The following is a 10,562-nucleotide window of genomic DNA, read 5'->3' on the forward strand; positions in this document are numbered from 1 at the left end:
GACTTTACTAGAAAGGACTGCTTTCATCCAGGCTCCAGGTAGATGTCTGTGTCCTCTCAGATGATTAGAGCATCAGAAGGCATAAATCCAATGAACAAAAGCAAATGATTCTTTGCTGGGTTCAATTTAGCTTTTATAATTACATGTTTCCTTTGATCAGGCCACACATCTCTCCTCGATGGGAGAGAAGCTGTTCTCAAGTTGTGTCTTGTGACAAGAGATTGGACCTAATCACATAATAGACATAGTTCAGACAGGATCACAGAATATCTGCTGCAAGTGTCATCACAAGTAATAGGCCTTAAAGGCAGACCACAGAATCCTCAGGCAGACTGACAATCATCATAAAAGAGCAAAGACCACCAACAGCAAAATTCAGAAGGGACAAAATGGGATTAGGAGGGACCAAGCTGTGACCTAAGTCAAACATGCTGCATCTATCCTATCCCATGGCCTCTTGCCCCATGGTGAGACCAAATGCTTCTTTTGGACATGAGGCTAATTAGATCCCCCACACTCATATTCCCAAGATTATGGAAAGAAAGGTAAGGCCAATTTCCAAGACAGAAAATAAGGATCTGTAGAGAGCATATCAAAGTTGTTGGATGAATATGTTAAAAAATCTTTGACACCACAGATATTGAACCAAAAACAATGTTATTTTTCCCCTCACAGTATTCACTGGAAGCATCGAGATCCTTTAATATGTGTTTACAAGTCTGCAGCACATGAAGATCTTGGAAGAGTAGACTGAAACAAGGAATGCTCACATCTTCAGAAAAGGCTCTGAAGTACAAGATGAAGTGGTTTTAAACTGGCAGGAATTGGAAGGGAAACAGAAAGGACAAAGGGACTAAGAGGGAAAGTTCATGACCAAGGAAATGGCTAAAACCAGATTATCAAAGCAGACCAGATTAGTGTATTAAGAATGCTCTTTGAAAATCATTGCATGTCATCCACCTCCATCACCTTTGATATCCAGAGTATCTGTATAAAAACATGTATCAAGGGCAAAGTCCAGTGGTCTCTCTCTCCAAAGCTCTGTAGAGATAATGTTCCTGAAGAGTTGTTTACCACAAGACCTTCCCATAGCATGTTTTTCTATTCTGGCACCAGAAAGACTGGGCTGGAAAAGTGGGGGGTTCTCTTGACACTCATTCCCAAATGTTTTGATGATGGAACCACACGACTCCAACATCTAAGATTACTCCGTGGTCACAAAGAGGACAATTTGCCACAGTCATTATGAGAAAAACCCAAAACCTCAAAGTTTAGCAGATGAATATCCATCCCATTTTCTTTAGTTCAAACCCCTATAGCCAGCACTGTTTACAAAATATTTGTGCATTTCCACTTTTAGGAAGACAAACAAATTTTCAAGTTTTCAAATTTTTTAGGGTGTTTTAACTTAGTTAATAGTTCCTATATTGTGAAATCCCATTCTTCATTGTTTTTAAATCTACAAAGGATCTACAAATCATGTGTAATAGATTCCATATGCACACAAAGAACACCCCTGGAAGGCAAAGCACTAAATTGCCCAAAAATGGAAAGCACAAATTCTGCAAATGTAAAAATTCAAGGAGGTCACAAAACACCCCCAACAATACACATTTCCCTCACCAGCATCCATGGATAAAGAGCCAGCATTACTTTGAAATCCGACCAGTGTGACATGAACAGTGAAAACAAACTAAAAATGTGTTACTAATACTGACATTTCCATCCAGTGAACCAACATGTGCAACCAAGTAATTTTAATCCCAAAGTGTACAGGTCATGCAAAATCAGCACCTCACTGGAAAAAATCCTGACCAAAATAAACAGCAGCCTGCAGAGCTCAGCAGGTCGTGTCACTGTGAATGTTCCTGTGCACATGAGCATTGACAAAAGAGAGTCAACCAGAATCCCTGATTCCTCTCAAAGCACATGCTTAGGGTAAGTCTGACAGCACACCCACAGTGACAGCCATGTGATTGACAGATTAAACCCAAAAATCTCCACGTGCCTGTCTCACTTCTCACCACTGCTGGTTACCACAGGTCTGCAGCACAGTCACCTCCTCCCAACTGATACTTGTTCCAAATGCCCCAAAACAGAATAAAATTTCCTCCTGAAGCAATCCTCATCTCCCTCTTGGAACTCCTTATCCACATCTGTATCTATTGACTCCTCTTGCAGCTGTAGCTCTGAGTGCAAAACTGCAGCTGGATTTTTTTTCAGTAGCACTAAAACTGCCTTGAAAGCCACCACCTCTCTCACCCAGCTCTTCCCAACTCAGATATTCACATATTCTCTCTCACTTTTATGTGAGTCGCTACAAAGGTCTTAGATCTGATCTTCAAAGCCTTTTACAGGACCAGGTGAGGTAACCTCAGGTATGCACAGGGAAGACTCCAGCTCAGAGTCAAGGAATTGGTAGCTTGTGTTCTGGAATGGAGGCAAAAATTCCACAAGCCCAGGATCTTAATAATGGATCTTGCTTCCAGAAGAGATTAATGCAATTCAACACTTCCAAACCCACATGAGTTTCAACAGATTCATGGTCTCTCAGACTTGTCTCCCCAGTACAAGAACATACTAGAGCAAGCCCAAGCATTCCAATGTTGTTACTGGCTGGAGAGCATGGAGAGGGGGATCTGGGTTTGTTCAGCCTGCAGAAGACAGAGAGAAGAAGCATCTCAGTTACTGTCTAAAACTACCCAGTGGGTGGAGAGGATGGTGTCACACCCTGCTCAGAGATGCCCAACAAAAGGACAAGAAGCAATGGACACAAGTCATAGCAAGGGAAATTCTGACTATATATAGATTTAAAAATCTTCACAAGATCAGTTATCAAACAAAGCCTTAAGGAACCAGAAAAAACTGATGTCAGCCCTGTTCCAAGCAAGAAATTGGACCATATGGCCTCCAAAGATCCCTTCCCCTAAACCGATGTATGAGTCTGTAATATTTTTCATGCAACACGGAGAAGGACATTAAAAAATGGTAGTGAGGTTAACCACAATTCCAACATTGACTGCATGATCCTAAATCACCTTGGATCTGTTTGCAGTGTGTAATGCTCCAAAGTGGCTAATACACTAGCTAGCACCTCAGATGCAGTATAAATATGAAATTGCAGAATCCATCCAGACTAATTAGCGCACATGCAGATTGCTGCAGTGATATTGCTTCACTGCCTACTCTTTTGAAGGCAGCTGGCTGAATTGAAGATATGTTCTGAATTGCTCTGTGTCTCAGTATTTAATTCATATAAGAAGAATTATCATTCTACCTCGTTTAGATTCCAAATACTTCAGGGGAAGAGATCCTCTTTTATCACAAATAAAAGAGGGCAAGTAACACCTTAGGGCAAGTAGCAGAGCCTAAACTCAGGGTCACGCAGTGCGGTCTCACAAATAAAATTTCCAATAATAACAATATCTTAAGCAGACAGTCCAAGAGGATTTGATTTTCTCTTCCACCCAATATTTCATAGCAAAAAATTGATTAATAAATGTAAGTAAATCTATCTTTCAAATTGTGGAAGAGTACTGGAATTACATATATTGCATCTATTCTGTAAACTAATTATTCTGGCTCTGTCATTTCCTTGCCATGGAAGTTACAGAAAGACGTCAGTGACTTTGAGAAACTTTGTATTTACAGGGCAACACATTTGCTGCTTTCTTCAGTAAAACTATTTCTCTGTAATTTTGGTATTTATTCTGCTCAGTGGAGAAATGTCACTGGCAAGACATATTGGAAGCAGTTCAAACAACAGGAGAAAACCAAACAAGCTGCAAATATTAGCTACAAGCTTTTGATTAGTCTTTCTAAGATTTTGGAAAATGTAACTGTGGAAATGAAATTAACTGGTGTTCTCAATCCTCCAGATAAATGAATCAAGGGAGTTGGCTAAAGGACTCAGAAAATTAAGGTTGTATTTGTTTTCCTTCATTCTGTATGTGCAATTATAACACTATTTAATGAGTTTCTAGAACCTCCTGACCAAAATGATCTGAAGTCATAACTAAAAGTTCAGCAGCCAGAGAGGCGGATTGTAACATACCAAGGCAGCTACAAGTAGCAGAGCACAGAAAGATTGTAAAAAGTTGGGGTTTTTTTCTTTGTGATACTCCAGGGACAGCTTTAATTCCAGGTAAGTGTCAACAGATCAGTGACAGCCACTAAAAATCTCAGAGTTTTTACAATTCATCTCTAGGAGAAACACAAACACTAATCTCTCTGGTATTCAGCCCCCCATCAGGGTTGACCCAGCATTTGGCCTTTAGCTCTCCTAGAGAAAGACAAGGCTGAATCAGCCATTTTAGATTGTCCACCTATGGTGGCTGAATCCTGGAGAGCAAGCATTTAGGCTTAAACTGACCAAATGGAAACATTTCTAATCCTTCCTACTAGGAAAGCAGGAAAAAGTATTTTAAATTTCATTTTCCATTACATTCGAAGGCCTTATCTAAGATAATAAAGAGGGCCAAAACAGAGACATCACAGCCTTTCAGTAAAAATGTAGACCCCACTGGACCTTCAGTACAATTCTAGCTAATGCTTCTGCTATCTTAAGGGCTGTGGATTAAAAATATCATCCAGTATATCTCAGTTTCAGCCTACACAGACAGTTACAGGTGAACTACTTAAACAAGCAGGTGGATAGCAGCACAATGTTACCACTGTTTCATTTTAATTAGCAGGTTTGTGTTAGAACACATTCACCAATATTTTTGTCTATATCAGGGGAATAGGGAGATCCTATTCAGTATAACTATCAAGAAAATTTCTATGTGAGACAAAGTTAAAGGTGTTTTATTACAGGGTTTACAAATACAGCAGAGATTCAGCTTTCTTCAGACACTTCTGAAATTGTCCCAAGTAGAACCAGCAACGGCAAACTATTCAACTGTCTTGGGCACCAGAAGATAGTATGGGGCGTGTTTTGCTCAATGTATGGGGTGTGTTATCACCAAACACACCCCATACATTGAGCAAAATAAGAGAGACCCCACAGTTTTTCTCAATCAATATTCTCAAACACAGTTTAACTGCCTGAATAGATGCTAGAACCCATGTGATTCAGAAGTAACCCATTTTGATATATTTTATAAAATTTGCTTTCTAGTGCCCTTTCCAAAACAGGTGTTGCTAAGAGTTTGACTCTGTCATTGTCAACCAACCAGTTTGGATACAGGATTATGTCCAGCTCATGCTGTCCTGAGTTCCTTTACAATAATAAATTATTTTCCCAGAGCTGACAGAGTTTAGTGACCTCTTCAACTTACCAAGCTGGGACAAACATGAATCTGCTAAAAATATTGCTATCCTTTGTTCTTCTTCAAGTCTCAGTGGGTTTTCAATTGGGAGTGATCTAACTGAGTATGCACACTGTGGCAAAGAGCATTTAGCCATGCAAGAGGTTCCTGAGTTATCTGATGTGTCTGCTGGGAATTATAAAAATGTCACTTCAAGGGTATAAATTTACATCATGTAAAAAAGAAGATACTAATAAGAGTCCTCTTCAAAAACAAATACATTTAATGTCTATGAAGAAAAAGACTGTCATAATTTGGAAGCTGAATGTTGACTTACAGATGGAAAGACCCATTAGATCATTCATTCCCTCTCTTTGCCAAGACAGAAATATATCCTAAAGAACATTTCATACTCTTCTGCCCAGTATAATTTTTGTAACATAAGTGCTAGAGTTTCTATTGAAAACCTGATTGCTTTATAATGTGTGCACAAGAGATTGGCGTGTGCATATGGGAGCATTAAGTCAAAAAACAGTGGTTTGAGACAGAGAGGGCATTGAGACAGAGAGGGTGTGAGCAGAAATCATAGCAAGAGCTATTGGTGGGCTGATCACTGATAAATGTTCTAGTTAGAACAGATGCACGTAATGACTACACAACCATTCCTTGGCATTCATCTGTCCATACCCATTTCGTATCCGAGTACTTCAGCTAGACTCATAAAGCAAGAGTTGTTAATCTATTTTAGGTACTTTAGGAGGGAATGAATCATGCCCTAAAAGTATCTATTTCTCACCACTGACTTGTAAGTGAATCAGGAAGGGTCTGACTTAGACAACTGTAGTGTGTATGTGCAGAGATATGTTGGAGAGCTGAGGCTCCATGTTGTTGCCTAATGGGAGCTTGGTACTACCTTCATGTAGATGGCTATACCAATTTACTTTAATGCAAAAATACTAATTTGTGGGATGAATCCCACACCTGCAATTAAATGAGGCATGAGTCTCATTCTCTGTGACCATGTTTGCATAATCATCCTAATTGCTCACCAGTTTTGCTTTAGCATTGCGAAGGCCCAAAAAACATTAAGCCCTTGATAAGAGTGAGAATTAAATGGCCTTCTGAAAAGATTTGGTTCTCTTCTCTCCACTCCAGTGGACTAGAGTGTCACTCTAAACTATAAAAGGGAAGGCTTGGGTAATTAACAACTGCTTCACCAACTTTACTCCCTGCGATGTGCTGGATTTCTCTGTTAGAATTGCATATTTGCCTTTCTGTTACAGAGGAAAGGGAGTTCCAAGAGCCACAAAGATCAAGAAAGTTGTTGAAAACACACCTGCAAGAATGATGGACAGCTCCAGTTCAAATGATGGAGCATCTCTGGTGCCTTCCCTGAGATCCAGAGGGATCTCAGAGAACCCAAGGTCCAGTGTCAGAGTGGTCACTGCAGTCAGTCATACACGTATGACATTTAGAGAGTTGCCATCTAGCAGCATATCCCTGAGAGTAGAAGTGAGCTCACAGAACTTATAAACTTCTACAAAAAGGCAAAACTTTTGTCTTGTTGTAGCAGTGTCTTGTCCATCATATGTGTCCCCATGCTAGGTGCCTCTATTTAGAGATGACAGATGAAGCCAGCCTGGTACCCTTGGCCCAGGCAGTTGCTCCAGAAAGGTAACACCAAGGGTCTGCACATATGAAAAAAACAGAAAGAAGTGGTGACTTTCCTGCCTGAAGTCTCCTCCTGCCTCCTGAATGTAGCCCACATAGAAAAGATGAGGGGCTTGCCTTAACAAAATAATTTGCATTTGTGTTTTTTTATTAATTAACCAAACTTCTCAGCAATTTCTTAAATAAATGTATGTAAAAAATACAGTATTTCATTAGGTGTTTCCCACTTTACATGACATACATACAAAAAATGTGTAGTTGGTGAGTAAAATCCTATTCTGAGAGCGGGGAGAGCACACAGACATATCCCTGTCAGAAGAGCCCACAGATATATCCCTGTTCAGATTTACAAGGCGTGGATCAGTGGATCTGCTCTGACAGATTACGTATTTTGTTTCTTTATTAACTGCGCATAATTTTTACATTCTGTTCAAGTTAGCTTATGACAGATAAGTACTTTTTAAAATCAGATCTTGAGGCAAAGAAATGTCAGTGTGAAGGAATAGAGACATTTAGTATGCATTTATTACGTAAATAAATACTCAAGCTTCTCAAAAGTGTTGAAGTAAATGACACACCTACTTAAATTGGTGAATTCATGGTGAGTAGCTTTAAACAGACTTACTTTTGAAGTGAAAATACCACCAAGTATTAGACATTTCATGAAGCTGAGCTAAATTAATATTAGAAAAAATATTACTCTTACATTTTTATTACATATTGAGCTGAATCTCTCTTCCTCTGAAGTCACCAGGAATATTAACATCTATTTAATTAACTTGAAGCAAGATTTAGCCTGGAAGAGTTATTTTACCATGACTAAAGGAGAAAATGAAGTCTGAAATTCAGCTTTTCCAGCAAGGCACTGAACTCGGATCCACAGAAATATTTAGACATCTAAATATTCAATCTCCCACTGTGATAGACAAGAGATAGGTAAATATATTTAAGAACCTGGAATTCATTAGCTCTAATCCATTTGGACACAAGAAGTATTTACACTCTCTCTGAATAGCAAGTAGAGCAATGTATAAAAATATCAATATAAATCAGTATTATAAGAAAAGGCAGCTCACCCTCTGCAATGATGAAGGCTGGATTAATTTTCCAACACTCATTATGAACCATGAGAACTCATATCTACCAACTGGCAGCCATGTGCAACTCAGTGTTCAATTTATGTACTTCTAAAAACCATCTCCTCCAAAGCACCAAGGACTGGCTGGAATTACTCTGCAGGAGAGAGCCAGCCAAGGTGCCACCAGTGAAACATCTTGTTTAAGCCAAAGGTGACATTCTGATCTCAGTTACACCAGACCTAATCAGAGGCTCAGAGATGCTAATAGATCAGAATCTAGCTTACTGTAGGTGTAAAGACTGTGGTTGCTCACTGAAGTGTCTCAGATTTCTAACTGTGGTGTTTCCAGGGCAGTTTTCAATTACAGGCCTTTATTTTGAGTATGTGCTATAGAGATCTGTGCGTACCAAGGTGATGGGATTTTTTTTTTCAGAAAAATATGCTAACTGAATGAAGGGAATTTCTTTTTCCCACTCTTTTTAATCCTGTTTTTTAAAAAATGATGTTGTGCCAAACAAAAGTTAAATGTCTCTTTTATTCACTTTGTGCCTTCTTTGATCCCCAGTACAACTTGTTCAAATCCATAATCATGACATAATTTAAGATTCATTCCCCTGTTATCCCAAATGGATTCTGAAATTCCAACTCAATTGCTACAGAATAGAGCTTGCAGTGTGCCTAAACCCTGCAGATTTCAACAAACACTGAGCCTTAGAGAGTTTTGAAAAGGCCACAGCAAATTCATACTTACTTGACTCCCCAGCTCACTACCATGCCAGTGGCAACATCCAATTTGTGGATGTTGCCATGTTTGTATCTGTGTATCTCAGATAATTAATTAGAAATAAGTATGTTTCAGATGAAGTACATCTTCATATCTGTGTCATAAGTATGACTTCAGATGAAGTCCTATTTCCCAAAGCCTTCAGAGATAGATGAAAATCTCACTGTAGCTCTGCTGCAAATATTTTTCAAGACTTCAGTGTTTCTGAGATGACCTGAAATCCAAAATTGAGGTTGATTCTGACAAACTTACTGGCAAATCTCACATATTCAGCCTTGTATTATCCTCTGATAATGTGACAGACACTGCTGAAGAGCAAATGCTTTATGAGATGATGAAATTTAAAAAAACCCAACAGCAAATCAAGTCCAGTTTTCCACACAAGTAATCATTCCATGCTCTCAAGATGCCAGCATAGCTGGCAGAATACACATTATCCCTAGCAAAACATCTGAGCATTTCAGTCACACTGAGGCAGAAGTTTCTGCATCCAAACCACATTTAAGGTGGCTAGGATCCAGCTGTGACACAGTTTTGTTAGGATATTAAAAGCACAGTGGTGCAGAATGTAGATGAGATACTGTGCCAAAGAATAGCTTTATCAGTTTCAGCAAAATACACCCAGGAGACAACAAAGCAGTGAAACACCAATATTTTAAAATAAAATAAATATATGTTATACAGACTCTGTCAATTTATGGAGCTGCTGGGATTGCATTTTAATGCAATCTATTCATTAGAACTACTATGAGTAAGAAACTTTCACTAATATAGAAAAAACCAATAATCCTGCTACAACTTGGAGGAAGTTGTCAGAACTCCTGGTGAAACAGGTATGGCAGAGTGGCCTCTGTGCCACAAAGGGTAAGGTAAAATCAGACAGAGACCAAAGAATTTATGAGTCTTGCGTAAAAAAGGATCTTCTAACCTGTATATTTAGCTTTTTAACTTTTACCTATTCCAGTCATCCTTGCTGGCTTGTTCTTGAAGAATATTTAAAAAAGGGGTTTTTTTGAATGTAGTTTTCAATAAATAATTTTAAAAAAAAGTAGCTGTGAATGAGCATGTGATATAATTATACCAATTTGGGAGATCTTTAGTGGTAATAACCATCCTCAGTAAATACACATGGAAAAAGGGTATTAAAAATTCTTACAACAGAGGTCCAACTGCCTTCAACTTTTTCCTCAGGTGGTAATATACAAATACATGATGTATAAATGAGTTAAGGAGGCAGAAGGTGTATTGTTAAGTCTTACATCTTTAACCACAGTGATTATATTGATAGCTTGTAAACCTTTGCCCAGGTTTAATTTATTCCCTTTTTGATGATTTACAAAGCAAGAGACACAAGTTAAATGGAAGCTGAAAGGAAATGCACTGGCAAAACAAGAATTACAGAAAGATGCTGAGGATGGGATTCACTTACCTGCTTATAAGCTTCTAATGCCATCTTAGGCAGCCCAGGGACTATCTGGGGATCATCTCTTTGTTGCCAGCTGCCACCCTAGATTGGCACTACTCTTCTCTAAGTCCTGTATTGCACCTGCCAACTCAGTGTGGCTGTCTGAGATATCCTGGGGCGCTGAAAATAGTAATGGTTGCTTATATTTAAGTTAATTAATCCCACCATGACTATTTTTGCTCAGCCATACACACCCTCTGTCCAAGCTAGGCCCAGGGAGGGCTGTGCTGAGGAGGGAAGGATGGAGACACCCAAGTCCATCTGGCCCAGCTCTGGGCCTGAAACAACACAGCCCACCCAACTGCTGTATCCTCC

This window comes from Ammospiza caudacuta, chromosome 3 (assembly GCF_027887145.1).
Source record: "Ammospiza caudacuta isolate bAmmCau1 chromosome 3, bAmmCau1.pri, whole genome shotgun sequence".
NCBI classification, from domain to species: domain Eukaryota; kingdom Metazoa; phylum Chordata; class Aves; order Passeriformes; family Passerellidae; genus Ammospiza; species Ammospiza caudacuta.